This window comes from Chiloscyllium plagiosum, chromosome 1 (assembly GCF_004010195.1).
Source record: "Chiloscyllium plagiosum isolate BGI_BamShark_2017 chromosome 1, ASM401019v2, whole genome shotgun sequence".
Classification (NCBI taxonomy): Eukaryota; Metazoa; Chordata; class Chondrichthyes; order Orectolobiformes; family Hemiscylliidae; genus Chiloscyllium; species Chiloscyllium plagiosum.
This window is the reverse complement of record NC_057710.1, coordinates 111211877-111227789: the sequence shown is the minus strand read 5'-3', so window position 1 is coordinate 111227789 and position 15913 is coordinate 111211877. Positions and strand designations below refer to the sequence as shown.

General features: G+C 40.7%; 1 protein-coding gene and 1 long non-coding RNA gene across 3 annotated transcripts in view; one reads left to right on the top strand and one right to left on the bottom strand.

Moving 5' to 3' along the window:
- slit2 (slit homolog 2 (Drosophila)) overlaps positions 1–15913 on the top strand; it is a 457736-nt gene that overhangs the window by 83110 nt on the left and 358713 nt on the right. The gene's annotated exons all lie outside the window — the stretch shown is intronic.
- LOC122551711 lies at positions 3854–14483 on the bottom strand. Of its 2 annotated transcripts, none has more exons than XR_006312168.1 (3): positions 14396–14483; positions 4450–4727; positions 3854–4011 (listed from the first exon to the last, which is right to left on the bottom strand). It is a non-coding gene; the product is annotated as an uncharacterized LOC122551711 (long non-coding RNA). The 2 variants fall into 2 exon arrangements; XR_006312172.1 differs by lacking the exon at positions 14396–14483 and adding an exon at positions 6635–6669.

Sequence of the window (15913 nt, the reverse complement as noted above, 5' to 3'; positions counted from 1 at the left end):
GACAAAGCAAATCTATCTTTGGGAAAGGGTAGCATACCTCATAGGGACATCTTAAGATGTGAGAGCAAAGTGACCTTATGACATGTTGTGATGTTGAGTCATGCAGAACAGAAGGAACCCAGGTTTTAGTCAAACAACCTTGACCTAGGTGACCTTAGCCACTCAATAAATCAAAACCGAAATAGTAGTTGCTGCAAGATGTTTATTTAGCTGACGATAATGAATCTGCATTAAATATGCACTCGTGATTTCTTGTAAATGTTGCAATTTTCTAGAAAGCATCAAACAGGTTAGGTAATATCCTCCAGGGTTCAGAATTTGCCCAGAGTGACTCTCTTACTATTCACATGAAGTAATATGGGCTTTATTTGTACCTGTGCACAGTATATCGACATGGGCAAGAAAGGGCTTCAAATAACAAATGTACATGCTCACTGTATGTGACCACTTGTATATTGTATTCAATTTTCCCAACCCATTCCATTGTTTCTTTTTCAGTGCATCTGGTGTGAATGCTATGACGACTGAGTTCCAAGATGCGCATTGGGGCTCAGTGGTTAGCACTGCTTCCGCACAGCACCAGGAACCCAGATTCGATCCCAGCCTTGGGTGGTTATCTGTGTGGAGTTTGCACATTCTCCCCAAGATCATGTGGATTTCCTCTGGGTGCTCTGGTTTCCTCCCACAGTCCAAACCTGTGCAGGTTAGGTAGATTGGCCATCCTAAATTGTCCTGTACTGTCCAGGGATGTGCAGGCCAGCTGGATTAGTTAAAGGAAATGCAGGATTACAAGGTGGGGAGCTGGGTCTGGGTGGGATGCTCTTTGGAAGGTTGGTGTAGACATGATGGGCTGAATGGCCTCTTTCCACACTGTAGAGATGCTATGAAACCACTCTGTTTCTGGCTCCCACCTCCCACTTCTCATCCCCAATCCTCATCACACTCTACAGAGGGTTCATTGAGAGTACCCTGAGCTGCTGTATCACTGCCTGGTTCGAGAATTGCAACATCTCGGAACGTAAGACCCTACAACGGATAGTGAGGACAGCTGAGAAGATCATCGGGGTCTCTCTCCCCTCCATTACAAACATTTACACCACACGCTCGATCCGAAAGGCTAAGAGCATTGTGGAAAACGCCAACACCCCTCACTCAAACTCTTCTCCCTCCTGCCATCTGGCAGAAGATACCGGAGCATTCAGTCTCCCAAGGCCAGACTGTGCAACAGTTTCTTCCCCCAAGCCATCAGGATCCTTAGCACAGTATGATCATCTGAAATTCTTTGCATGACTTCGAACTGCTGCTAGAAAAATGTCCATTATTAATCATTCTACTATTACACTGTAACTTGCACGTTTTATACTTCTTATGCACTTTATACCATGTATAAGTGTGTAGTCTGTGCTGTGCATATAGCACCCTTGGTCCTGGAAGAACACTGTCTCATATATGGTAGAAATGATAAATAAAAAGCTTATCTCTCTCTCTGTCTCTCTCTCTCTCTACATGGAAACTAAGCTTATTGGTATGAAAAATGCTTCCCCTGCCCATGAAAGTGAGGGAAGCTCAGCTTTCACAGTAGCTTTCTCATGCTGGATTCAGGGGCCTCCAGATTTGTCCAGGCAACAAACCTCTACTGTCAGTGGGAGGGGTCTTAAAGGTAAATGTTTTCTATAATCTGAGCCAGTGCACAATTTCAGAGACTGCTTCTAGAAATTACTCTGAAATGTATTTGTTGAAAAGAGGTATCAGAACATGCAAATTGTGACAGGTATCGAAGCTCCACCCTATTTACCTGTGGTGCTGAAATGTGGTGGGGGCTTGATGGTTAGAAAGTTGGTTGAGCTGGGGGAAATCTTCCTAGTGAGGGATTGCTATTCTCAGTGATGTATCCCTAACCCAACGAGGACTGAAAGCCTAAGCCTTGAGGCTTGTATGTCTGTCTAGAAACAGGTAGCAGCTGAAAATGTGTTGCTGGAAAAGCGCAGCAGGTCAGGCAGCATCCAGGGAACAGGAGAATCGACGTTTCGGGCATAAGCCCTTCTTCAGGAAGGGCTGCCTGACCTGCTGCGCTTTTCCAGCAACACATTTTCAGCTCTGATCTCCAGCATCTGCAGATCTCACTTTCTCCTTAGAAACAGGTAAAATACAATCTATCGGTTAATGTCGAAAGCAGGCTAATTCAAAGATTGAAACTGTCTGGATTCGGTCTGAAATGTGGTTAAATATCTTTAGAAGCTGAATGCTATAGTACAGTAGACGCATGAGCAAGGGAAATGGAATTAGCTAAATCAATGGAACACGAGGAAAGTCAATGATGATAAGTATGTAAGAAATTGGAGTGAATTCAAACACTTGGTTTTTAAACAACTGAGCATCCACAATCTGTTGAGAGTGAAAATTCTATTTTAGTGAAAATTTTCCATATCTCAGTCCTAATGGCCTCTTCCTAAAAGTCTGACTCTGATCCAGTTTTCTCGATTCCCCAACAGGTGAAATATTTTCCCAGCATCTACCTTTTCAAACCCTTTAAAAAACTGTCTTGTACCAGATTTTACTTCCCATTGGAGGGTTTAAAATTCAATGGGCGGTGTTTCTGTCATCTAACCCTGACCTGTCTGAAATTGTATGACGGGGTAAGGAAGGTACCGTGCTGCCTGTTCACCCTCCGACCTTTCTTAAGTGGCTAATCAGGCAAGGTGTCTTTTGCACAGCCCCTTGGACCATTGGTGGCACCACCCCCAAGGCCATCATTCCTTCCAACATTCCTCATGCCGTCTTGAATTCAGACCCTCAGCCCTTCAACTGAGACTACTGACTCTTTCATGTGGTGGAACTACCTGTTGTCCCACCATTGGTCACCAATTTCATCTGGCACTGCGATAACCATTGGTTTGACTGATAATTCTCTAAGTGGGACCTTTTGCAGCGAAAGAGATGGACATTTTGCAGCGAAAGATATTCAACACTGCTTCCAGTCTTAGGTTGCTATGGGCGGCTGTCAGGATTATGAGCGGACACCCCCAACAGCAATTTAATTGGCGATGTGAGGACCACAGCATTCAATCAAATCTAGGCAAATACGTTTCAAAGAAATCTCATCTCATTCTTCTAAATTCTGGGGAATGTCAATCTAATCTACTCAATATTTCCTCAAAGGACAACACTCTCATTGCATAAAAGCAGCCTTGTGAACCTTCATTAATCTTGTCAAAGATATGTATATCATCTCAGCAGTTAGGAGACTAAAGTTTCCATAGTACCCCACATATGGGCTCACTGACGCCAACCCTAGGTGCAGCAAGACCTCTTCACTTTTATGGTCTAAGTCTTTGATAATAAAAAATAACATATTGTGATGAGGAGTAGGCAACTATACTGAACTTCAATCGCTTGGAGAGTTTTATGAGGCTTTCTACATTTTGAAGAAGTAAATTTATCAATTTAATTAATCTAGAAGTGAACTGCAGCGCTTGATTTGCATTTTTATGGCCTTGTTAACCTGCATTGATATTTTTAAAACTTGGTGCAACTGTACCCCTCTATCCTTTTGCCCATTTACTTCATTAGATTCTTATTTTCACATGACCTCCTTATTCCTCTTACTAAAATACATTATGATAACTTGCATATATGAGGCTTGTTCCCTATTTACAGACTTATTCGGAAATTTTGCAAGTGGCACTAGGTTTATTAAACTTTCAGTCACTTGTACTTGTTAAGTGGCTATTCAGCAGCTTCAGAGTTGTGAAAGAAGCTTTATTACACACTCATTGTAACCAGCAGGCTTTCTTTTGTTCTCGTTAATTAATTTGAGTTTCACAAAAGCATTGGCAGGAAAATTTTGCGCATGCGTCATTTTGATTGATAGTTATTAAGCTCAACAAAGAATGGAGTTATTATCTCATTTTACCGAAATAATGGAATATATGACCCAAGGAGGTTTCATGCTGACGTGGGTAAGGTTGTTGGCGGGGGAGGTGGCTGCAATGGTGAATGTTGACTTTCCTCCTGTCAAGGAAATATAACAAAAGGTTGCCATGGTTACAAAGCAGAATTTGCCATTTTGGACTCATGCTGACATTTTGACTAAAATTTTCAATGGAAGGAATTTCAACCGCCCTTGTTCTCTTATCCACCCCCTCATCCTGTTCTCAAACACTAGGGCACCTGATGATGAAAAGTGCTCCCTGATATTCGGACAAAGTTATTTTAACTTAATGAACACAAAAGTCACCAAACGTATTGCTGAATGGGGTAAAAATCATGCTGAACAAGTATTAGCATCCAAATAATTAACATGTTTATGTAAATGCCTTCACACACCTAAAATTACACAACATGATTTGATCCCAGTGATACTTCTTTCTAACGCTACCTATGTGATTCAGTCAGAAACATCCTTGGGGATGATGTGGTGTTTGGGAGTTAGCATAAAGTGTGCTTCACCTGGTCTGCCGCATTTGTACATCCAGGGTCAAAGTCAGTCTTATTTCCTTTTTCCTTCAAACTTGCATCTCTTGGGTGAAGGTAAATAATGAGCACCTCCTGTTTGGCCTCCCTGCATGGGTGGATGTTCTGCCAAGCAGCACTGTTGCTCAGAGGGGATAGATAATCACACGTGTTTAGTGGGTCGCACAAAAGCCTCGTCTGTTAACATCTCTTTAACCAGTCACCGCAGCGATTGCTTTCTTTCAAATGCTTTCACGCACAGAGTCATCAGCCAGCTGCAAAGGGAACAGGAGAGTAAGTTGTTGAAATTCATGACTGCCAGTTCTCCGCCCTGTGCTTTTCAACCTCCTCCTGTCTCCCCTCCACCCCACCAAAGTGAAATGCCTGGGCTGAGTAGTAAGGTCTCTGTTTCTTTTGTGCTGGTGTACTGATAGAACAGGTTGCTCACTGGACCGTGTTGACGGCAGGTTTTTTAAAAAAAAAAGATTTGGCATCTAATAACTGACTTGAAAAAGGTGGCAATTGAGTGAAAGATAAATGATTCAGCTCTAGATCGCAAGTAGCTGTTATCCACCCCAATCCCAATCAAGCCTCTCGGGACAATTGTGGTATAGGCAGTACTAATTCACTCTCCTCTAACTATCGAAGGGTCATTACTGAAGGCTTTGTGACCGTTATTGACATGTCTGAACAGATGTCAATATGATCTCTGCCTGCTTTGATGTGTTCTTTGCTCAGTCTCTTGAGTGTAGAGCAGTACACCATCTGGACTGCAGTTAGTTCAGCCTGGTGTAAGAGTAGCTTCTGTTTTGAGTGCTGTGGAGTGTTGCAGTGATTCTTTAGCCTCAGTGCTTGCATTGTGCATGCTAATGATTTCCACATCTTTATCTCTTTTATATAAAAATTGCGCAGCCAAATAAAATAATCTCTGATGGGATCAAATTATGAACAAAGTCTTGTTTCAAGGAAAACTAGTATTTACTGAACGCCTTCCCTGTTCAGATTGATCCATTTTATGATTTTAAAAAATCTTAACTTAGTGGTTTTCTTCACTGATTTTCCTGCCCATTCCTTTTTTAAATATGTAAACTTTGAAATTATTCCACAGTAACTTTCAATATTTATTTTGTTTCACTTTTCAAGGACTGCTGCATTTCTGTCGATGTTTCAGAGGGTTTCAAGTATGTGGTTATTGAAAACCTACTGAATGTGGGTGCAATCCAATCACCATCAGTTTAACTTCAATCCTTTTTGGCAGATGTGAGTGTGCCTGACTTGAAAACAACATAACAGTGTAGACTAGGGTAAAAAAAACTTTTTAAGTTTGAATGATTTGCAGCTATTGGCTACACCAATACTTGTAAACTGTATCAGCTCTGAGATTAACTGATATTTACTGGTATTTATTCAGCAAGGTAGATCCTCAACAGTAATATTTCCACACTTTTTAAATGGTATGTAATTTTTTGAGGAAAATACAGGGAGCTCTAATGAATGCCAGATTCACAATTATAATCTGCAGGTGCACAGGTGAAGCGCGCCATGTTCCTGTATTCCCAATTTTAAAAATTCTGATATGATTTCATGTTCTTTGCCTTATCTCTTGCAATCATTTTTGGATTCTTTGAAAAACTCTTTGCCTAAAGACACCAATTTATACGAATGAACTTTACAGCAGCATGTTTGTGAAATCCTGTCCAACACAAGCCCACTGTCTCGATCATGTGCCCTGGAAGGTGAGGGTCCTGTCAGAAGAGTGAGATTCAGTAAATACCTCTCTGCAACCCCAAAATATCCGCTCATATATTTGCAGACATTGTGGAAGGAGCATTCCAGGCCAGGGCCTGGTTATTTTTTCTGGAGTGATGCACAACTGTCTCTGTATAATCTTTTGAACCCATTTAGTGTACAAACTAAAATACAGATGACATCTCGAATCAGTAACCGAAAAACAGTCACTGCTATTTCTATCCTAGTCAAAAATCCTCGCCTGACCTGAATAAGCTGTAATGAAGTCCTGCTTCATGTGAAAAGATGGTCATGAGATGTTTTTGTGCAATAAGTGCAGTAAGAATGAAGCGAAAAGCAACAACATTCACGTGGAATAAAGCAACTATATTAACAATTCAGAACATTCATCTTTCACTTGTGACATAACTTGCACTGATGAAGATCAACTCACTGTTTTTGTTTAGTGGATGAAGATATGCAAGCAGTAGTGCTTGGCAGAGGAAGGGTTTACCGAATGCAGAAATAGAAAAATTACTGTGTGCATTGAGAGTGGCTGAGAAAGTGCTGAACATGTGTTAATGTCTTCATTGACAGTGGCATGTGCTGGTCAGTGGTGATTGCTGTTGAATGACGTACATGCGCTTGACTGCTATGACAGGGGGCTAGGCCATCAGGGCAAGATTAATGCCACAATTCAGAGGCAAAAAGCCGCTTCAGAAGAGAATGATTACAGGGTTCTGCAGAAGTGGAGAAAGCCGTCAGGAGAGCAGCCACCTCGACAGGGAAACAAATGGTGAACACCTGGAGGGTCAGCAAAGAGCAGCCCAGGAGCTAAAGTCATGGATGGCCCAGTTGCTGTGATGAATGCTGTGCAGCAAGTTGCTGAGATTGCCAGGCCTGCAAACTTGTCAGCTACTTGTAAATTATGATTATTTTATCGTGGAAAGTGTCTCGTTATTCATCACTTCAATCCCAAGTGGTCACTCGCTCAGTGACCTGAATGGCAGGTATGCTTTTAGCTATGCTGAAGTTAATAAAATGTTGGGAGCGTGAACCCCGAGTGGTGTTAAGTGCAGTGTGGTATTTGCAGGTGGATAGTTCAAACATTCCCATCTGCTGGAGCACCAGATCAGCTCTGCTAACTTCCCTCAGTTAACAATTAAAGCAGTCACTTTGTCGATGTAGCAGGCACCTCAGGGGTAAGCACACCTTGGGACTTAAATAATAGTTAACATTTATTTGCTATGTAGCTGACAGGTCTGGGAGACCACACAAATACTGTATGCTCATCAAAGCCACATGTTCAATTCACAATGCCCCAAAATGAAGTCATCTTTTCTGTAGATGTGAGAAAGGTAAAACAGAAATCATTTTGCAAAAAAAAGAGTTGATTCCTGTTTATTTTTTTTAAATCTTCCTTCCTTCCACTGATGTATGAATTGAAATTGGGGGGTATGGGGAGAGGGGTGGTAGTTTAGTGTCTCCACTGGGTGTGTTTTCAAGTATCTAGCTCATTGCTCTCGTATCCAGCCCTGAGCTGATAGCCTAATACTCTGAGTCGGCACATTGAAGTCAGTAACTTATTTAGCCATTTCGGCTTGTTAACAATCCTATAGGCCTGAACATTTCAGTAGTTGATAAAGTGTGGAGCTAGAAAAAGCACAGCAGGTCAAGTGGCTTCAGAGATGCAGAGGAGTCGACCTGAAATATCAAACAGGGAGGAATTTTTAAAGTGAATTCAGGTGAGCTTTTTGTGCCGGTACATATATAGTCCTACAAGAAATGGGGCATTGCTGGTCCTAATCCTAGTGAATGAAGCTGGTCAAGAGGTTGTAGTTTTATGTGAGTACACATTTTGGAGATAGTGACCATAACTCTGTAAGTTTCAAAGCCATTGTGGAAAGAGATAAGGATAGTGCAGAAATTAAGTGTCTAAATTGAGGCCAATTTTAATATCATTGGACAAGATCTGGCAAACAAAGACAGGGAACAACTTCTTACAGGTAACTATACATTGTAAGTGGGAGTCTTTTAAAAGTAGTATAGTGAGAATTCAGAGTCAGTGTGTTTCCCTAAGAGTGAAGGGCAACGGCAGGCAGAACCCTGGATATCAAGAGATATCAAGAGTTTAGTAAAGAAAAAGGAGACACATCATATGTTAGGTAAAGTGCATTAAAAACAGGGGAGGCTGTTCAAAAGGATAGAGAATGCAGAGTGTTGCTTAAAAAAGAAATTAAGAAGGTAAAAAGAAGCCAAGAAATATATTTGGCAGATGAGATCAATGAAAACCCCAAGGCTTTTTATAGAGTAAGAAAATTACCAGGGAATGAGTGGGACCCATTAGCGACCAAAGGGGAACCTGTCTGTGTGGAGTCAGTGAATGTGGATGAATACTACTCCCTTGTATTCGCAGAGGAAAAATACATTGTAACTGGGGATTTCCTTTTGGATAGTGAGATTCCAGAACACATTAAATTTAAATAAAGAGATATTAGATGTTTTAACAGGCATCCAGGTGCACAAATCCCCAGGGTCAGATCAGATATATCCCAGGCTGCTATGGGAAGCAAGGGAGGAGATTGCTGGGACCCTGAAGGAGATATTTAATACTTTGCTGGCCACAGGCAAAGTGCCAGATAACTGGAAGATAACTAATGTTGTTCCTTTGTTTAAGATGGGCAGCAGGAACAGACCAGGTAATTACAGATCAGTTTGTCTGTTGAGAGGTAGGGAATTTATTGGAAAAATGCTGAGGGACAGGATTTATCAATACTTGGAAAGATAGAGATTGATCAGGGATAGTCAGCACGGATTTGTTAGAGGGAGAGTCTCTCTGACTAAATTAATTGAACTTTTTGTAAAGATGACTAAATATCTTGATGAGGGTTGTGCAGTTAATATGTTTTACATGGACTTCAATAAGACCTTTGACAAGACCTCACATGGAAGGCTACTCCAAAAGGTGACAGCCCATGGAATCGAAGGCAGATTGGCAAACTGGATCCAAAGTTGGCTTGCAAACAGGAGGCAAAGGATGATGGTGGAGGATTTCTTTTTTAATTGGAAGCCTGTGATCAGTGGTCTACAACCAGATTCGGTGCTGGGACCTTGCAGTTTGTTATGTGCAATAATGACTTGGATGTGAATGTAGAGGGTATAATTAGTGAGTTTGCAGATGACATGAAAAGTGGTGGCCTTGTTGGAAGTGAGGAGGATGGTCTCAGACTACAGTCTGATATTGGTCAGTTGGTAAATTTGGCAGAGCAATAGCAGACGGAATTTCATCCAGATAAGTGCAAGATGTTCCATTTTTGACATCTAATAATGTGTGATAGGTCCCTGGCAAGTACTGAGGAACTAAAGGAATCTTAGTGTGCAAGTCCATAGATCCCCGAAAATGTCAGCACAGGTTGATATGGTGGTGAAAAAGGCACATGAAGTGCTTTTCTTCATTAGCAGGGGCAGTGAATACAGAAGCAAGGACATTTTGTTAAAACTTTATAAAATATTGGTTTGACTACCGTGTGCAGTTATGATCACCACACTATTGGAAGGATGTGATTATACTGGAGAGGGTACAGAGGAGATTCACCAGGTTATTGCCTGGAATGATAAGTCTCAATTATGAGGAGAGACTGGATAGAATGGGTTCGTTTTACTTGGAACAGAGGAGGCATTGGTGGGGGGAGCCAAGTGAGGTATACAAACTTATGAGAGACGTAAGGTCGATTGCAAAAATATTTACCTCAGACCAGAGGACATAAGTGAGGAGGAAGTAGTATGGAGGAGAGCTGAGAAATAATTATTTTTAATCCTGAAGATGGTAGAAATTTGGAATGTGCTGCCTGAGAGGGTGGTGGAGGCAGATATTCTTGTAACATTTAAGAAGCATCTGGACGTGCTCACAGTGCCAGGGTATAGTAGGCTATGGACCAAGAGCAAGTAAATGGAATGGTGTAGCTTGATGCTTGTTGGTTAGCATAAACATGGCAGGTCAAAGAGCCTGTTCCTATATTTGATGACAATATGACCTGATGAGGATAATAAAAGATTATATCCACAATCTAAATAAAACCCCATTAGCGCAGAGCAAACATAATTGATTCCTTGTAACCTTTCCATCCTTTGAGAGGGTTTCTTTTGGTGATTTTTCACTGGCCTAATTTAGGGTTCGAGGCTGCCCCTTTGAAGTGAAAGGATGCCACACTAACTTCCATACTTTAAGTTTTAACATTCTTTTGAAAATATTGCACAAAAAGGGCTTAAATTTTAAAAAAAAGAAAGTTTTGTGAGTTAATAATACTTGGTAAACGTTTGATTTTTTAAGGGGCTTTGTTATTCGTCCTCCACATTAAAGTACATTGCTCCAGGTTCAGGCATGCAATGAAAGTAAGTCTCTAACAAGCCTGGTAAATCAAAAGAAAGGTTGTCTCTATGGGAATGGGTATTTCTCCTCTCTCAGAAAAAAGATAATCATGACCTATTTCTCCAATTTGGTTAATAGACTTTTTTAAGTCTGTAAATGTTCAGGCCTCTCCTTTCAATTTTTTTTGTCTGAAGTAACCGTCACGATTAGTCACTATGGGTTTGGAGTGGCCACCTCCTCTCTGGCTATTATGAGGAGCTCCCATGTTTTGCACTGATGTGTTAGGGGGTGGGGGGGGGTGGCGAAGCTGACTGGATTAGCATGGCTAAGTCTGTCTGCAGCTGGGCTCTGCTAATGGCTGAGAACGTTGCAGTCTTCCAAAAGAATAAAGGGAAAACTCCAGGAGTGAATGAAAACAACCTGAATGGGGTATAACTTGCACAAACTTCATCCCACTTTCAAAGCTTCCCTTTTTAATGCTTGCTTTTCAAAACAAACCTCTGGTGCAGTTTCCCACCACTGTTGTAAACAACGTGCTGCTGCTGCAGAAGCTGGAATTGTGAAATTACTTCATTTTAAGGTCTTAGTACTAATGGGTTGAAGAGAAATTGAATTTTTTTGTTGTTGTTTTAAAGTGTCCATAATTTGACAGCGAGTTGCCCTGCTTCTCCATCTGTTCTCACCAACCTTCAGTGATCAGGGACTTGACAGGGGCTGTTCGAGATTGACAGAATGTTGATGCTGGTCATTGACAGATATTTTAGCAGCTTCTAGCAACGGTGTCAGTCATGAACCTATAAAACTTTATAATTTGGAGATGCCAGTGTTGGACTGGGGTGTACAAAGTTAAAAGTCATACAACACAGGTTATAGTCCAACAGGTTTATTTAGAAGCACTAGCTTTTGGAGCGCTGCTCCTTCAACCACCTGATGAAAGAACAGCCCTCCGAAAGTTAGTGCTTACAAATAAACCTGTTGGACTATAAACCTTATAGGTCTTTCGGAAGAAAGCTGGTTTTAGAGCATTGATACATGAAGTAATTTCAAATTGGATTTCAAAAAGACTGGCAATACGAAGAAATTTCACACCCAAAATTCTATCCAAGTGACAGAATTTGTCAAAACACTATTTCTGGTTTAGTTGAACTAAAACAGCAAGTAATTAATCTGAATTCTAGAGGAATGGATTGATGTGGGAGTTGAGAAAGTTGAGATTAATTGAACATTTGACTGCCATAAGCATTTTAATATTGTACAATCATTGAAGCAGATTGCTGTATGAGTTATAAATTCATGTCTTTTATCTGTTTAGAGAGACAATCATTTCAATCAAGAAATATGCACTTTTCAATAGTAATCTATAATTTACAGTTACATGATTGTAAAATATTGAATTGTTTACAGGTTGAAATGGTATGAAAACCCTGTGTGGCCTACTGCCCTTGCAACATTTTTAAAGAAAGTGAATAGAACAGGAATTTAAAGAAGCCAAATTCCCCAGCTTCTGATTAGTCATTTACCAGAATACTGTTTGGTAATTTACAGCATCTTCTTGTACAGTGTCAAGACTGAGCTGAAAAATCTTGACACTGCAGAGGCACTCCCGTTTTTGCTGATAGGTAGATGTTGCCTGATTGGCGGTGTTTCACATTTGTTTCACTCTGAAAGACACTCAACTCTTTTACACACCCATTGCTGCTAAACTGGACCATTCATTGGCATGAGAGGGAATTCAACTGAATCCCATTTTGGAAAGGTGTAGTAGTCAGGGGCTGAGAAAGCTGAGTTGGCCTTGCTAAAATAAAGTTTTCAAGGATATTTTCCTGAATACCAAGATGGCAGCATGATAGCTTAACGGTTAGCAGTGCTGTCTCACAGCGCCAGTGACCCGGGTTCGATTCCAGCCTTCGGTGACTGTGTGGAGTTTGCATGTTCTCCCTATGTCTGCATGAGTTTCCTCTGGGTGCTGCAGCTTTCTCCCATAGTCGAAATTGTGCAGGTTAGGTGGATTGGCTAAATTGCCCATAGTGTCCAGGCATGGAAAGCTTAAATGGGTTAGCTATGGTAAAAACCCCATGGGGGGCTTTTGGGATGGGCTGAGGGAGTGGGACTGGGTGGGATGTTCTTTGGAGGGTTGGTGCAGACCCGCTGGGCCAAAAGGCCTCTTTCTGCACAGTATGGATTCTGTTGTGTCGTTTTGCCATTGTCCAATATTACAAAAGTTGTGACAGTGAATTGGTAAACTGTTTTAATTAGCTCTCCTCATTGTAATTTCCACTGAAGTCCAAAGGAAAGGAAAATTGTAGAGATTTTGCCTCAGTTTGCCTCAGTTACTGCCCAATCAGTTTCAGCCCAAAACCTTGGGATTTCTGGGCTGAGGTTTGTTTTCATAAAGATTTTGCACTGCAGGCTTGCGCTATTTGGGATTTGTTACTAATGAGAAAATGTTCCCGAGGAAAACAATGAAATTTTAAATTGCCAGTGTGCCTGGCTCAAAGTGAAATGTTTAGACTGTAGAATAAAAAGGGCAACCGCCTCAACCGAGAAACAGAAGTAAATTGTAGTGTAAGTATTTTAATGAGCAAATTCAGCACAGTCACTAATTTCTTCCTAAACATTAGTTAACTTCAACCTTTTTGCAATGCACAGAATTCATCCAAGAGCAGCTGACAACTGGCACAGAAACTCCTAATCATTTTCTGAGGGGGGTTTCTGAAACAAATGGCTGAATTTTATACACCAGTGGATTTGAAGGTGGGGATGGGGGTTGGTGGGAGGACATATAAAATCCAATAGGTGGCCTTTCTATTGCCTGCGTGCTAGCCCCTATCTGTCTAATATTACAGAGAGTGAACAGGCGTCTGGAAATGGCCCACCCTTGGGCCTATCAAGACCCTTACTCACATCACCAGTAATGGCCACCTCTCTTGGCTGGCACTACTAAGACTACTGTGCTGTACACCATGTGATTGGCTGGCACTACTAAGACTACTGTGCTGTACACCATGTGATTGGAGAGCAGCTCTTTAAGTCAAGATTTCATCTCAAGAAAGGATTAGAAGACATGCTTTAAGCCATTAATGCTGCTGCCACTCGGGTAGCTGCCTGTGCCATAGCTGAGCTTCCCTCAGTCCTTTCAGCCAGGGAAGGGGTTTGGGACCCACAGTGCTGTGTAATGAGTTGGTGTACAATGCAGCAATGGGCCATTCAGCCCAGCTTCTCTATGCTGGTGTTTATGCTGCACACAAGCCTACTCACACCCTGTATATTCTTCTCTTCCTTTCTCAAATACTTATCTAGCTTCCCTTAACAGCACTTTTGCTACATTACTTAACGAGGCCACATAATAGCAAGTTCCACATTCTAACGCTGTTTGAATAAGTAAAGTTTACCTGAATTCTCTGTTGTATGTTTGAGTAAATATTTTGTATTTATCCCCCCTAGTTTTGGACTTAACTGTAGAGGAAATATCTTTCCTCCATCTGCCAATTCAAACCCTGTCATAATTTTAAACATCTCTCACAGATCGCTCCTCTGCTTTCTCATTTCACAAAAAGAAGAGCCCCAGCTTATTTAGTACTTCCTGATAGTTAAACCCTCTCGGTATTGCCTTTAGTTAACAAGCCTCAGTGGCAAAGTGACTGCCAATTTTGTATGATCACACAGCAACACAGTCAATCCAAAGGAACATTTCTCTCTGAAAAATAAACATTACTGAGCTGCACTGCAAGAATGATTTTATCAGCTCCCAGTGAGCAGTAATTGCACACTTTCAATCAAAAGCATTCTACATTTATCTGGTATATGATAACGTAATATCCTTAAACAGCCACAGCGGCTCATTACCTTTCTTGACAGAATGCCATTTTTGAAATAATTGCTAAAGTGTAACCCATTTCGAAATAGCAATCTAGTTCTTGTGAATGTGTCTGTAGCTTCTGTGTACAAAGCTAATGAACAGAAATGCTTGTCATCCGGTGTGTTTTGTGGCACAGTCCTGTGACCTTTGAGATACTGGGGCTAAAAATAAATGCAAAATTTCTGCTGGAATCCAGCACCCAGGCTGCAGCAATCACACTGCACACAAGCTGCTGGGTAATAGTGTCAGGACTTTCAGCACCAGCATTCCAGATAAAGCGTACCTGTTGAAACAGCTTACTCTAGCCTTGTAATATATCAGGTTTTGTGTATTTATTGGTTTGCTGCATCCAGTGAATACATGTTACTATTCAGGCAATTAATTGCATAAGGGTTGCTCATTTGAGCTTTTTAATTTTAGCTCAGAGTAATGGATACAGTGGATATTCTGTCTCTTCCTCAGTGACCCTCATTTCTGAAATAAAAAGCTTTGAGCAATGCACCGCCTCTTAATTTAGAGCTGCCCCTGGTGGCACTGACTCTAACTCATTAACCCACAGAATTTATTCATCAGAGGGTCATGGCCCTTTCAAAATATTTTACTCTGGTTCTTCAGGTACAAAACAAATCACTTGGAGTAATATTTTTTGGATTGCTAAGCCAGATGGCTGTAATGCCCAAACTTCAAATTTCGCCAAACCAAACAAATTTAGAAAGAGTAAGAAACCAGGATTGCCATAATTAAATTGTTTCTTTTTAATTATCATTAGTAATTCTGTTCATAATATTTTGGAGAGTTCCTTCAAGTGTGAGCTGCACTTCTTGGTTTATTTAAGAATAAATAAGTTCGCCTGAAGTTCGCCCTCCCGAAAGATTGGTTACACCCCTTGGTTGCAACAATAAGATTGATGAGTCTCCAGGTTTTGAGATTGTTTGAAAAGACTCTTTAAATTTAGTTTATTTTCATACATGTACAACTGCTGCTAGGCACTTTATAATATTTTTAAAATATTGCAAATATTTTATATACTAAGAAACTGCGTAGACTAATCAAATCATTATGTGGTTTATTATTTTTCTAAACCAGTTTTCAGGCAAACACCAAATACTCTTGATGAGATGCTCTTTTCTTGCGATTTACTCACTTTCAGAAAAATTACTGAAACAAATTGAGGAGTCTTAAGTACAGCAATAATTATTTCCTAATACAAAGAAAAATAAATGAATTTGCAATCATTTTCTATTACACTTCCCAAATTTTGCTGGCTTGTTGAGGATTTTACCTTTGTGATTATGTGAATGCATTTTAGGGAATTTGACCTATCACCTAACCCACACAATATTGAGAACAATTTTTGCTGAAGCTTTCAATTGCACCTATTGCAGAAGGTTTACCTCATATCTGAATGGAATTGGAACTTTTCAGACAGGATCACTTTGATATTTGTTGATTTGATGTGCAGGATTTCCTTTGACTTATTTATATCAGTTGAATTTTTATATATG